This window comes from Ctenopharyngodon idella, chromosome 9 (assembly GCF_019924925.1).
Source record: "Ctenopharyngodon idella isolate HZGC_01 chromosome 9, HZGC01, whole genome shotgun sequence".
NCBI classification, from domain to species: Eukaryota; Metazoa; Chordata; class Actinopteri; order Cypriniformes; family Xenocyprididae; genus Ctenopharyngodon; species Ctenopharyngodon idella.
The window spans coordinates 6,831,607-6,847,172 of NC_067228.1; the positions used below are offsets into that span (position 1 = coordinate 6,831,607).

The window sequence follows — 15,566 nt, forward strand, 5'->3', positions numbered from 1 at the left end:
TACATAAAGTACTTTATTTTAGCATCATTTGGAATAGACTTTTATGCAATTTGGGTCATTTTATAAAAATATTTCAGACATTTTATGTTTTTATTGTATAATATGAAAAAAATGTAAAACAAAATTGTTTAGAGCATGTAATTTCAGTTTGGTAATTATGCATTTATTAGTCATTTATTGTTTATTTATTTATTTATAACTATTATATCTATTTTACCAGATGCCACTGCCAAGTAAAAAACGCTGGCCATAAAACCGCTGGCGTTTTAATTCTGACCCTGCAGCAAGAATGGAGTTACACCTTGCTAGGAGAAGAGTGAAATGTTATTACAATTTAAAATATCTGTTTTCTATGTGAATCTTTTGTAACATTATAAATGTCTTTACTGTCACTTTTGATCAATCTAAGCCTAATGTGTCCTTGATGAATTAAATAATTAACTTAAATGAAAGTCAGCTTAAATTAAATGGTGCACTTACGTTTGCGATGTGATTTTTTTAATATAAAAAAAGTTAATAAAATTTGTGTTCATGAAAATTGTGAAATTTTAATAAAATCTGTTTTAAATCTATTTTTGTATAAAATTGATTGTTTATTGATCTCTTTAAATAGATTTTTAATGAAATTTAAGGTCTTTGTGTCATTTGGAGCAACCAAAGGTGTGACCAATAATAACAATAACTGTATTAAATTAAAAATAAAATATCTAATTTCTGTGGCTGAAATATGAATAACTAATACAGTATGCTTACGTGAATGGTATTTTTAAAACATTTTTATCAGTTTTATGCAATTTACAGGAAAAATAAGTGTAAACTACATTTAAGAAGGCAACTCTGAAGTTATAGAAAAAAAAATTTAAGGTCATTCTTTACAGAATGTCAAACGAACTGCAAATACTTTGTTTCTAAACACTTTAATTACTGAGAACTTGTTAAGCATGTTAAGGAAATGAATTAATTTTAAGATAAATCACGGTCGCACCATATGACATTTTTTAAGGCTATGGCCAATTCATCTAGATCAACAACAAAAAAACCCCACTAAAATCACTTAATTTAAAATCTTAATATGAATTTATGTGTACACAACATTCTTATGATAACTGGACCTTCCGGTGAAAATTACACTTCTTTCTGGTGATGTTTGCAGGACTTCTCCAATCATTTAGTCTGCTTAAAGGGACTGTTCACCCCAAAATGAAAATTCTGTCATCATTTACTCACCCTCAAGTTGTTTCAAACCTGTATAAATTTCTTTGTTCTGCTGAACACAAAGGAAGATATTTGGAAGAATGTTTGTAACCAAGCAGATCTCGCTCCCCATTGACTACCATAGTAGGAAATAAAAATATTATGGTAGTCAATGGGGGGGGGGGGGGGGAGATCTGCTTGGTAACAAACATTCTTCCAAATATTTACAGCAGAACAAAGAAATGTATACAGGTTTGGAACAACTTGAGTAAATGATGACAATTTTCATTTTTGGGTGAACCATCCCCTTTAAACCCCGCTTCTGCAAGCTTACGTTTTTTTCTGCCTTCTCATAGCTCTTGTTATGAGTGACTTAAAGATGAGGGGGGGGAAAAAATGTAAAAAAAAACCCATATCCTGTTGCTGTTAAAGCAGACTAACAAAACTTGTAAACCAAAAGAGTCTGTGACAAATCGCTGAATGTCAAAGCTGTGAGGAAAATCAGTGACCTCCTCAATTCCACTGAATAAACACACTGTCGCTATCATACTTTACTATTCTCAAACCTGTCAAAAAAAGCTTGTTCGGCTGAAAATTTCTTGAAAAAAAAAAAAAAAAAAGACTATTTTTAAAATGCTCCATGCACCCCACACATGCTCTCGCTATGACCCCCTTCTGTTGAACTGAGGACGTCCTAGTTCCCACATCTCATTCCAGATCTGACCGGTTGCTTATTGTGTCCGTCCCCACGTCCCAAAGGCCCCAAACAAAAACAGGCCTGGGGCTCCAAGTCAAACAGGCACAAACAACAGCACATCAAAGTGCATCCTAAGAAAAATCTCACAATTAATGCATCATGCTTACACAGAGACCTAGTGATTAAGATTATATCCGGTCCAAACAGACTGATTCTCAGTAGGACTGGGTGATTTATTGAACATTCAGGATAACTTTGCTGGAAATATGAAATATTTTCAGATATTATGTTCCCAAAGAACAGCGTTGTCAGAACAGTTCCCCAATTCTTCCTTGTCTCAAGTATGAAAGCATTAAGAAAGATTAACTATTAGTGCTTCTGAATTAAACATAAAGGTGAATTATATAATGTATGCATCACTAGCATCATCAAGTGGAATTGGAAAAATAATGAATAATAATTTAATACCATCTTCCATTGGATGGACCAAAATCATTGGTTGTTATAGCTGGCTAATGAAAATGATTAAATATTATTAAGTGAGGAAGAAAAAAAAAGTGGTGAAAACATGGCTTGATTATTTTTAACTACATTTATAATGTATTTTACTTCTTGCATTAAACATTTTAAATCTACTTGGCAATAATACTTGTTTGGTTGAAATGCCTTGAAATATATTTCATTAAACATGGTCAAAAAGGCTGAAAAATATTGAGATATTATTGATTTTAGCTATTTCTCCCAGGCATAATTCTCAGCTATTTTAACCTTTAAGAGGAGCTTAATCCGGTTTTACAGACATAGAGCTAAAACAATATGCTAGTGAGGAAAAAACAACTGATTTTAAGAAAGAATGGCCAGTGACCTGAAAGTAATGTTATCTCGCAACCATGCAGTGATGTCAAGAGCTTCAAAGCAGAACAAGATCAGTCTTACCCAGCAATCTGCTCTTTTTGAACCACACCTGCAATGTTTTCTTCCCAAAATAGAAACACAATATCCAGTCTGCGGCAGTGCCTTGGTGAATTGCCACCCTCAATGACCTTTGGTGTTGGCTCTAAACACAAGCCCAATGCCTAGTATGTGAAATAACATGGCATTCTGACGAAGTCCTCCATTGTGATATTGTTTCAGAGACCACAGCATCTATGAAAAGAAAAGGTTATTCTGTAACCCTCCCATAAGTCCCTTAGGGGTGAAAAGTGCTGCTGTTGACAAAATCTTTAGGGTCAAATATAACGCCCTTGTGGTACACCTAAAACAAAACAATCCTGTATTGTTCCAGCTCAGCGTTTCTAAACTGATAATACTTTATATCTCTGCAAAGATCACCAGAAGATCAATGTCCGCATGCAGTGAACCATCAGATTTCTCTCTGAGGAATGCCAACATGAACAATGGGGAGCTAACAGCCACAATTTGAGTTATGCGGAAACGGTTAAAAATAAAAAAACTTTTTCTTTTTTGTTTAAAATAATGCATCAGTACGTCAGGATATTATATAAATATTTGTATTTATTTTTGCATTCATTTATATCATTTTCGACAATAAATGGTGGGTCACCTTCAGTGCATCACAGTAACTTCTATGAGATGCGGTACTGGAAAAAAGTGAAGCAAACCAAGTGAGAAAGATTGAAAGGGATACCACTCTCTCTCTCCTACGCAGTTGGCGCAGTGTTAATCGCAATCAAATTATGTCACTGTTAAATATCGCAAAATACTAAATTGTGACATGATGTGTATGAGGTAGTTGCTGATCCCCAGTCTTAATTTCTAGTATTAGAACATTGCGTTGCATAGAGGATGTTTTAGTAATTGCATAGACTGTGTTTTGGGTCTTTCACGTGCAGTGTAAATACCACAACATCCTAATATGGGCACCAACATGAATGTCACTTATGCACTGCAGACAGGAAATACGTGAAACAGACCTAAATCTTAAAACTGCCTCAAAACTTTTAGCTTCAAAAGAGATCAAAGACGAAGAAGGGAGAATTATTCCAGAATGTCTCTTTGTTATTCAACCAGAAAAATGTTCACCGGAGGACTAAAGTCTAAACATCAATCTCTTCTGAGAATGTGACGTTCTTTTGTTTTGAACATGTGACACTGTGCTTATAGTAATGGCACTTTGGGTAATTCTCCCTCTCTGCTTACACTTGAGTCTTTTTCCACTTGTCTTCTGACAGCGAGTGAAAAGACGGACTGTGTCCGCAAGAGCCAGAGCAGCTGGAAGTTTCACTTTCTTAATCAGTACGCTTGTCTTGTTTTCCAGAAAAATATTTAAACATCTTTAAAAAAAAGGAAAGTAATTATGAATATTTTTCTTTGCCATTCTCCTTTATTAATGCACACACTTTCATCACAGTTCTCTTACAGTGCTACTCAGGGCCTAAAATTAACACTCGCCAAGTGCCAAATGTGAGTAAAAATCGCCGTTGGTGAGTATATGAAACGGCATCAATCGCAAGTTGGCCGGTAACTTTTTTATGAATCCTAACAACGCAATATTGTGAGATTATGAACATAAACGTTAATGACGCTCAGGTCAGCACTACATCATCATGAAAGTTTAAGCTTTGCTAATTTAAATATTCAAGCGCAAGAAGACGCAAAATGAACTCAATTCCTCACTTGCGCATTTTGTGGAATGTTTTACGTGCGCACACATCCGAAGTGTGCTCAGACAACACGCAAATACTGATTTGAGCTCTTTCACGTCTTCTTGCGATTGAATGCACAAATTCGCAAAAAAAAATGTTGTCAAAAAATGCCCGTTTCGGTGAGTATCCTAGTAAACGGTTATGGCTTAAGTGAATGGAAACAGTAGAGAAAAATAAAGCATGTGTATCAGTATATTGGATCTATGCATTCAGTCTTAAAGTGACAGCAGTGTAATATTTCTGCTGCTGTCTGTGTTTTTAAAGTTAAGTCAAACAAGAAAAAGGACAACGAAAAAAAAAATCTGAATAACTGATTAATCTATGTTTAAGTGAAGACTAGTGAAGACTATGCAGTGTTATTTTACATTTGATTACTTTATTCAATGTCTCTACCTGGAAACTACTTTTACTTGTCTTTAATAATGTTTTATATTTATATTAGTAGGGCTGGGACAACAAATCGATGCATCACAAATCGAGAAATGATTCTGGATCGATTGATTCTCTCTCCAATCGATTCTGAGCTTAGTTTTTAACAGCAGAGTGCTGCATGCTTTAGAAACAGCCATACGCTGCTCGTTTCCAATTCCTTACACCACTTGAACCTTCTATAAAATAATCATTTATAAAGTTTGAAAAGGTTGAAGTGAATTACAAGGGTGTTTGCAGGGGGCTGTTTACCATAATCTTGCGTCATAAAAGCATTCTGAGGTGCAAGTACATTCTCAGACTCAGCCGAACACGAGCGCTCTTCAGCACTCTTCTACTTGAGCATTTGAGTGCGCAGTTAAAAGGTAGCCCAGAACACCATCTGCTGTTAAAAACTAAGCTCAGAATCGTTTCGAGAGAGAATCGTGATGCATTTGGAAAATCTCAGAATTGAGTGATGCATCAATTTATTCAGTCCTAGTTAGGTTAGTAGTTTTAGCTGTGTTATCGAAATTGGAATAGAGAATTGTGAATTTTCATTGGTATCTAAAATTTTGGTTTTATAACTTTGCAAAAACAGTTTAATGGCTGGTATTTTCTTAAGTCACCGGCCATTGGTAGGTGTGGTTAGGTAGGTGTGTAAGTTAGTTTTAGGCCCTGGTGCTTGTGAACAAGAGCAAAATCATATCAAGCAGTTATCTCACGTGTTATTGCAGCAATCCTCAAATGTTTTTGCTTCAAGATCCATTATACTTTCAACATCAAATGGCAACCCAACAAATTACCGTAACTGTTTATGATACGCAGGTAAACAAAATGAAAAGTTTACAAACATTTATTTTACCTTGCGCAATTTTAAACATGTTCTTGGACAAGGTCAGGCACCTACCTAATTTGTCTAGTTTCTAACAAGCAACATATGAATTAGCACTAAAAGTTTGATGTCAACATCAAAAGACCACTTTTAAAAGCTGATTTTAAGAGTGTTATCATAACTATTCCCTATAAATCACTGCAGAAAATACAAGTACACTGATTCCACCTGGACCTGCTCATTTTCCTTGTTAGTTTAACGATTAATGTTTCTAATAGCAAGAGGCAGATTAAAACCCTGTCTGTCTGCACACACTGATTAATGGTTTTTTAATCCAAGTGTCTGCTTTATGGCACACTTTGTATTCTAGACACTGTTTCCTGAAGCTTGCAAGAGAGCAAGGGTAAAATGAGAGAAAGAACAGGGTGCCAAGGTAACACACAAGGTCAAACAAACCATTTGATGGATCTTAATACTTTATAAGTGGCAAAAGCAACAGGACATTCTGTCTCAGCTACTCTACCACCCAAGAAGTGAGACGGGGAGGTGTGGGACGTGATCGGCGTTTGGAGGGCTGATGATGTAATTTAACAGAATCAACACAGTGCAGTAAAGTTAGTTAGATTCTCTTAGACCTAAACAGCATACCTAAAGTTGTGTGAATATCTGTCTGCATGCCACGTGTGGCAAAAATGAAGCAAAACAACATTGTTTCTTAATAGTTACCTGGTACTTTAAGAACTTTCTATTCATGCTCTCAAGAATCATGAAAAAAAACATATGGCTTTTGTTTCACTGTTTCAACATATGCCATTGTTTCAACTGTTTTGAACATTGAAATGTTTCTTGAGCAGCAAATCAGCATATTAAAATGATTTCTGAAAGATCACGTGACACTAAAGACTGAAGTAATGCTGAATATTCACACACAGGAATAAATTACATTTTAAAATGAAAACAGTTATTTTAAAAATGTAATAATATTGCACAATATTACTGTTTTTACTGTATCTTGATCAAATAAATGCAGATTTAATAACTGGTGAGCATGAGAGACTTCTTTCAAAAATCTTACCGACCCCAAACTTCTGAATGGTAGTGTATATACTTAAAGGGATAATTCATCAAAAATGAAAATTTGTCATCATTTGCTAACCCTTAAGTTGACGGTAGCCATTGACTTCCATAGTATTTTTTTTTCCTACTATGGAAGTCAATGGCTACCGTCAACTGTCTGGTTACCAACATTCTTCAAAATATCTTCTTTTGTGTTCAACAGAAGAAAGAAACTCATACAGGTTTGGAACAACTTGAGGGTGAGTAAATGATGACACAGTTTTCATTTTTGGGTGAACTATCCCTTTAACAAATATTCTAAACAAGAACAATGCTATTTTCTGGTACACTGTTATATGAACAACCAGTCACTAGCTACACTGATTTAAGTGTCATGAGCTTTAAGTACACATAATATCATAATAGGTCTTGGATAATTTTGGGTAGGACATGATGCAAGTAATGGCTTGCACTGCAAGACAAGTCAAGAACTTTTTGCTGACTCAGTGAGTCATTAGAGTGAGTGGTTTTTGAGTGATTCGTTAAAAAGAATCAGTTCATAAGAGTCAATTGTTTATGAGAAGGACTTCATACTGTGAGGAAATCCCAAAAGAAAGACGAGAAAAACTCACAACTCAAAATAGTGGTCCAGGAAGCAGTCATGAAATGATCCAGAATTTAAAAATAAATAAATAAAAGAACTGGATCTCAGTTCCCAATCCTAATTGTTTCCTTATTTAAGAGTTGCATCAGATCTGAAACACTAAAATTGTCCAAAATAAAAGACAACTAGAGGCAGAATAGAACAGCAGCATACAAAAAAAAAAACTGATTATACAAACATAGGCCTCATCATCAGCTGCCTGTTTGTTAAAGCTCCAGCCACAGAGACACACCATGTACTAGCGTTATGATAAAACCGTTTAATCATTAGCCTGAACAAGGTCAGCGGTTCCCAGGGTTTCAATTTGCGCAGTGTGAAACAAACATATGGAGCGCCCAGGGTGTTACCGTTAGCATGGTAGCTTACTAGACACTGGGATTCGGTCAAGAACAGGTGAGGCTCTGATTTCATACCTGTTACCAGAAATATCTAACTCTCAGCATAAGTGAATAATAATAATAATAATAACAATCTCTTTTATTTTTTCATACCATTGCAAACGCACGCACACACACTCTTTGTGATGAATAGCACTGACATTGGACCCAGAGGAGGGCTGGCTGCAATCCCAGGAACTAGGCCTCGGCTAAGGATCTGATTATGGAAGAAATATGGAAAGCAATAGGAAGGAGTTGATGAGAAAAACCAATGCAAGATCCATCAGACCACCACGCTTCCTCAGAACAGTACTGTAAACATCTCAGCACATAGTCCTGATGGATTATGAGTGCACTGCTTTTCATTCCAACTACTCTGAGATGCCCTGCTTAATTCAGAACATGGAATTGCCTACAGCATTGCCAGAAGTACAAGTAGTGAATATTTAATGACAGCACTTTCACATGAATTTCAAGAGAGAGGGGGGAGGGGGGATACAAATGCCAAATAGTTTAAAATGTCATTATAAAACTCTAAATTATGATTAGATGAGTCATTTTTAAAGTCACTGGAAAATGTAGATAAACTCACACCTGTGAACGCTGTTCTATATTAACATTCAAAGTTGTTTAACGACGGTAAACGGTCTGCAGTTAGGCTAATAAACTATATTACATGACATTTTTATTATTAATAAACTTAACTATTTATTTAACATTAGTGTTTCTTAATCACATTAATGGGAATGTTTACACAAATGACAATTCTGTCATCATTTCTGTCCAAACACTCCATTGGCTTTCATTTTATGGGAACAACAACAACAACAAAAAAATAGATCTTTTTCAAAACATCTTTTGTGTTCAACAGAAGGAAAGTCGTACAGGTTTTGAATGACATGAGGTTGAATAAATGACAATTTTAATTTTTGGGTGAACTATCCCTTTAATGTAATCACATTTTATTAAAGTAATAAGCCAGTCAAATCTGTGCATTATAGTCTGATTTTTCCCACAGTAAAAAGGAGGTGTAACATACTCTGTTTTGCTTTAGCAAGCACCAGCCTTAGGCCTAAAAGCTTTTGAGACCAGGTAAACTAGTTCTCATTTTCCAAAAATGTCTCAACTGTCAGGCTCACTGCCATCTGTATAAATGTATAAAACTGGAGTGATGAGGCTTTGAGGTCATATATGGTACTACTAAAAGTTGACAACGTTAACATTTGGCAAATACACTAAAGTTTAAAAGTATGGGGTTGGTAAGATTCTTTTATATTTTTGAAAGAAGTCTCTTATCCACACCAAGGCTGCATTTATTTAATCAAAAATACGTAATACTGTGAAATATTTTTATATTTTAAAATTTTACTTTTCTATTTTAAAGCTACAATATGTACACAGTAAAACCTCCAGTGTTAAATGAACACTGTTAGTGTTAAATTAACATTGCCAGTGTTTATATAATCCACACCGGATTATATAAACACCGGGTGACACTGGAAGTGTTAATTTAACTAAGTAATACAGCATTTTCTCCATTATACAATATGTTTTAAGATTAATTCCATGCCATTTATCAGCACAAGCCAACCAGCATTTATTAATTATATTCTAAAATCGATCTAGCTTACTAAAGTGTGCAACAAGTGTCTCACAGCAGCCGCCGAGCGAACGCACAGAGAGTAACGTAATAACATTATTTTCAACACAGTCAAATGTATCTAATATGATAAACAGCGCTGTGTTACCTCACACGCTTGACCGGAAAAAAGCGGAAGCGGCGACTGCAGCATAATAAAAGTTCTGCTGCTCGCGAGGCGTGTGTCGCGTTCGTCTCTCATTAGCAATCGCTCCCACAGCACTCGGCCCTGCTCAGTTTCATACTACAGTAATGTTACTAATCTCATCCATGAACATGACTTCTGCTTGAGTCCCGTCTTGATTCTTTTCCACTGGCTGTGAGATGAAGACGACATTTCCCAAGATTCCACGCTCAAACCCAGCGTCATCAAGCTACGCCTTTGTTTTGAATAGGCAAAATTTACATATTGTATTCCTGTGATGGCAAAGCTGAATTTTCAGCATCATTACTGCAGCATTATAGATGTCTACGGTCACTTTTGACAAATGTAGTGCATCCTTGCTGAATAAAAGCACACAGTTTACTGAGTCTGACCCCAAAATTTTGAATGGTAGCGTATATCGAAAAAAAAAATTGATTCAATACTGCCACACTCAATGGCCATATTCATTTTTTTAGCTCTCTAGAAGAAGAATATCTCTCCCTCTGCATCTGACTAGCAATAGCAAGTAGAAAAATCATAGTTCATGACTTATTGGCCATTTAAAAAAAAACCTTCCAAATGTCCTGCCCCAAACTTTTCTTTTAGGAAGAAATATCAAAAAAAGAAAAGAAAACTGTGCTTGTCACCATATTATTTCGTGGGGTTTATAAAGTATTTGCTAAACCCTCATCTTACAGTTATTGAGAGAGTAAAGACTGTACAACACGACAGTGTCATTTCCCTCAAGTCTCTTTGAAGCCTTTATCTTGAGGTTTCAATAAGCCGTGTCTGTTTCAGGCCCCTAGCTGAATTCATTTCCTGTGGACAAAGCCCCTGATAGCCATTCACATTAGCCACACAGGACCTTTTCTGGCTTGTTTTTATGCACAGGGCAGAAAAACAACCAAACTTCTCCTGCATTAAGCAGTTTATAAAATACTTCTCTTCTGAGAATGAGGCACATAAAATGCATCAGAAAACATCCTAACCTGCTTCGTTCTCTGTCTTGCTTTAGTGTTACAGACTTCCTTCTTCAGATAACAATAACACAGCATCAACAGTCGCATATAGCAACTGATTTGCATGTCTAATTTGGGAACATGGTAGTTGATGGCTTATAAAATTGTACCTTGGATCTGAAACAGCAGGCATTATGCCAAACTAATCAAGATGGCATCTAGACAAGGGAAGAAAACGCAATACGCAGTCGCAGTGACTTTTCAGTACCATCAATAGAAATGGTTCTCTTTAATATAATCTAACTTCCTATTGTAAATACCTGTACTTTGCTAAGGAAACAGAGCCACACCTTTTGTTTAGTTAGCGTGACACATTTTGCACGAAAAGCAACTCGAGACTTGTTAACACAAAAACTCAGCTTACTTTTCCAACCACTACTGCTGACTTCTCTTGTTAAACAGATAGCTCACCTAAATGGAAATTCTACAGATTGCAATGCAGCAAGTTTGAATAACACAACCACAAATGAGATCTGAGAGCTCTTGCCGTCAATAACAGCTTAAATTTCAGTTTATTCCTACCACAAAGCCATCTACAGGGGTGAATAACTGATTTTAGGTGAACTTTTCCTTTAAGAACATGTTTATACGGTCTCTCCCTGTGGCAGGAATGCAGTAGATCATGCGACAACACACGGATTCACCCGTGTTATCTCTGCAAATACACACCAGCTCTTTCATTTGCTCAAACACACTCTTTCACACACACATATGTCAGCTGTGTTTACACCTGACCAATGTTATCTGAAGACACCCAGAGGACAGTACTCCGCAGTCCTGCCTTTTATGTTTGCATAGAAAACAGCTGCCCTACTTGCAATAAAACTGTGGAAAAGTCATGAACACGATAGAGTGGAATGAACTTAAGGAGACTTGAGAGTCACTAGACTAAACTAGGAACACTGACAATGGTTAAGAGCACTAAAGCTTCAGATCAGTCTAAACCAGTGCTGTCAGTGAAGCACTAGTGGTTCTTAAAGATTCCAAGTGGTCTGCGAGATGATGGGCAGTTTAAAAAAAATAATAATAAAGCAACAGTACTGTTCAAAAATTTAGGGTTAGTAGGATTTTTTAAAGGGGACCTATAATGCCCCTTTTACAAGATGTAATATAAGTCTTTGGTGTCCCCAGAATGTGTCTGTGAAGTTTCAGCTAAAAATACCCCACAGATCATTTATTATAGCTTGTCAAATTTGTCTCTATTTGTGTGTGAGCAAAAACACACCATTTTTGTGTGTGTCCCTTTAAATGCAAATGAGCTGCTGCTCCCGGCCCCCTTTCCAGATGAGGGTGGAGCTTTAATAGCTCGCTCTTAGGTTGCTCAACAACAACAAAACTGGACAATCTCACGCAGCCAATATGACAATTGTCAGTAACTGTGTTCAGCCTTACATTGTTCAAACCGGAGTCGGACACTGATGGAGAGACTGAGGAAGAAGTTACAACTTTTAGAAAGAAACTGGACGTTTCTGAATGGTTAGTGGATAAATTTATGTAGTTGCTGTGGAGTTGATTCAACTCATTGACTTGCATGTGCCGTCATGTTAATCTTTTGTGCAAATCCAGCGTTGAATTGACCCTTGTTTTTGAAGCAGTCCGGCATAAAATGACGGCATGGTAACAACACTCTACTACAACAACTCTTCTTCTCTAAAGCAGCCCAACATGGCCTCACCCCATTTGTTGTGTGTTCTCGGGGGCGTGGTTTATGTAAATTTTAGGGTTAGTGATGTCACTAACCTGGGAATGTTGTAGTCCCCACCAACCGTTTGTTGTAGTCCTTAAACAGCAAATTCTTTAAAAGAAAATATCTCCCTTTGCATTGAACTTTGAGCGTCGTAACTTTGCAGACGTTGTTTGTGCTCAAACAGCAACATTACACACTAACTGAAGTTAAAAAAAGTGAAATCATAATCAACCACCCCTTTCTATCTTATGGTCACCAAGGCTGCATTTACTTGATCAAAAATACAGTAAAAATGGTAGTATTGTGAAATATTATTACAATTTAAATACTGCGATCTATTTTAATATTTTTTAACATTTAATTTATTCCTGTGATGGTAAAGCTGAATTTTCATGATCCTTCAGAAACATCTTATTATCAATGTTGATTATAAATAAAAGTTCTTTACTTTTAGTTAGTTCTTCACTGACATCAATAGCTCCATGAAGAACCTTTAACATCCATGGAACCTTTCCATTGAACAGAATAAAACCCTATGTGAATAAAACATCAAATTAAATCTGTTCATCATATAAATTGATTGTGTCTCTTCAGAAACTTTGAACTAAGCCGCTCAATACATAAGAATTAGTTTTACAATCTCTTTATGTACCTTTTGAAGTGTCAAAGTGTCAGTTGCGTAGCTGTCTATGGAGGAACAGAAAGCTCTCAGATTTCATCAAAAAGATCTTCATTTGTATTCCAAAGATGAACGAAAGCCTTGTTCGGAAAGACATGAGGGTGAGTAATTAATGACAGAATTTTCATTTTTTTTGGGTGAACTATCCCTTTAAGGTGTTAAGTGGTCCAGCACAAAACATCAAATCAAACATTTTCCAGACAAACCTTTGATGATTATGTCATTTGGGATGATCAACACACCATAAACATAGGCTTACAGATGCCACTTTAGGTGAGAGCTTTGGGTGGCCCTAAATGACTTTTGATTCTTTGTTCTAATCATCTAGCTTGATTAGCAATGCAACAAGAATGCAATGAGTGAGATAGGCTACTATCAGCAATGAAGAGCATGTCATTATCATTCCAATATACAACACAAAATGAGCTAATGAGGCTATAAACCTCACAGTTGGCCGGTTTTCAGACACCAACAGGAGAGTGAAGCAGGTGACATGGACATGACCCATTATTATAAGCACCATTATCAGTGTCAACCAAAGGAGACATTCACGAAAAATTTTTTAATGTCATGCGAACAGTCGCAAAAGTTGTCCCGAATTTAGAAGCCAATTCATCACAGTGTAAAAGTTCCCTTCACTTTACTTTTCTAAAATATGAATACTAGTATAATGTTTCAATCACACGCGCATGCAAAACAACTATATTAGACTCTGTAAATAAACCAGGAATAAGCGTGCGCACGCTTAAACGCCATATTACGCATTAAACTAGCACGAGCACTTAAATGTCTGCATTTCAGTGAGCATCTGCGCGTAAAACAACCTCAAGCCAGCATGAGAGCGCGCAAGATGAAAAACAAACATTAAAGAAAGAAACAGCCCTAAAAAAGCGGAAAAACACAACTTACCATCTCTCAACTGGACGTGATGATGATCGCGCGCTGATAGTTAGAAAGTATCTGCACTGAATCATCTGCCAAAACTATTCCAAAACTTCAAGTACAATGCTTCCGCTTCCGGAAAAAAAAGAGTGAAAAGTAACAACATGGGCGAGACGGAGCCCAAAAATACGCCTGGCCTGAAACCTGCTGGAAGAAGATATGCAGTGCAGCATCCCTACTATTAAAGCTTTGGATCAGGTAGGGAATCCCTACCTGATCCAAAGCTTTAATAGTTACACTGTACATTTGTAATGTGAAGTCTAGTAGATAGATAGACTACACTATAGATAGATACCACTGTACCACAACCAAAAAACACATTTACAAAGCTTTTAAGTATTCAAATTATCTATTATCTATTGAATCCTACAATAATATTTAAAATATAAGTAAGCTTAATATATATAAAATCATCACTTATTTTTAATTGGGAGGTGGCTGTCCCGAACCCTAACCCCTAAATTTCAACTTGTGAAAATGATATTTAAATCATTTTTGCATTGTTTTTAAAAATATATTTTTGATTTTTTTTTTTTAAAAAGTTAAAAGTTAAAAAAACAAAATGTTTATTTCATATTTTATTTTTAAACCATGAAACTTTATGTAAAAAAATAAAATAAAATAATTGTCCTGCATTTTCATGTCACTACCAAAACAGTGTATGTTTTAGTCATTGGCCGAGACTTAACCACACCCCTACAATTTTTGATCAGGAAATATTCCCGTGTCCTTCCCTCCCATAGCCTCTCTTTCATAGTAGATAGGTACCATCATTTTGAGTTAAATGTGTTCAAAAGTCTGAAAATGTCACTATCAAACACATTTTTTCTGCAATTAAGCAAACTTTTTTCAGTGTTATTCCATAAAATTTACTTTTAATGTGTGTACAACTGTTCATCAGTACAACTGTGCTAGGTAACCATGTGCTGATTATCATCTTTGAGCTAGGCTCAAAAGTATCTAAAATTGTCACTACCGAAACTGTCATGATCAAAACATGTGGGGAAGATACATGTGGTGAAGATAGATAGTGAGTGAATACATTAATAAAATGTTTTTTTGTTTTTTTTTAATGTGTACAGCTGTTCAAAACTGTGCTAGCTAACCATGTGCTGATTAGCATCTTTGAGCTAGGGTCAAAAGTATCTAAAATTGTCATGACCGAAACCGAAAATTGTCATGACCGAAACATCACCGAGTATTTATGTTTAAAATTGTCATGACTGAAACATAATCGAGTACTTATGTTTAAAATTTTCATGATCAAAACATGACCGATGTCATCAGTGTTTTGGTAGTGACAAAAGGGAACACATAATCATTTATTGGGGGGAAATAAACTAAATTTTAGTACAGTTATGCAAATCATTAGTATTTTAAATGTGAATACAAAATACTTTTTTTTTTTTGTTTGTTTGTTTCTGATTATATTTTAAAGTCTCAGTTGTTTGGTCATTGGTCAACTTGTAAGATGCCCATAAGGCTAAATAAAGTAAAAATCTCTTTATGGCCAAATAAACCTTGAATGTCCTACAGCTAACAGCAGATGTCTGTAAAT

At 35.7% G+C, this 15,566-nt stretch overlaps 1 protein-coding gene and 1 long non-coding RNA gene across 2 annotated transcripts in view; one reads left to right on the forward strand and one right to left on the reverse strand.

The window, feature by feature from the left end:
- The window catches only part of itprid2 (ITPR interacting domain containing 2), a 47,527-nt gene extending 33,385 nt beyond the window's left edge, over positions 1-14,142 (reverse strand). The window contains exon 1 of the mRNA XM_051906939.1: positions 13,976-14,142. The gene's annotated coding sequence lies outside the window, so the exon portion shown is untranslated. The remainder of the gene's footprint in view (positions 1-13,975) is intronic.
- On the forward strand, positions 7,291-8,613 carry LOC127519316 (uncharacterized). The gene is made up of 2 exons (XR_007931779.1): positions 7,291-7,913; positions 8,052-8,613. It is a non-coding gene; the product is annotated as an uncharacterized LOC127519316 (long non-coding RNA).
- Positions 14,143-15,566: the final 1,424 nt, after the last annotated feature.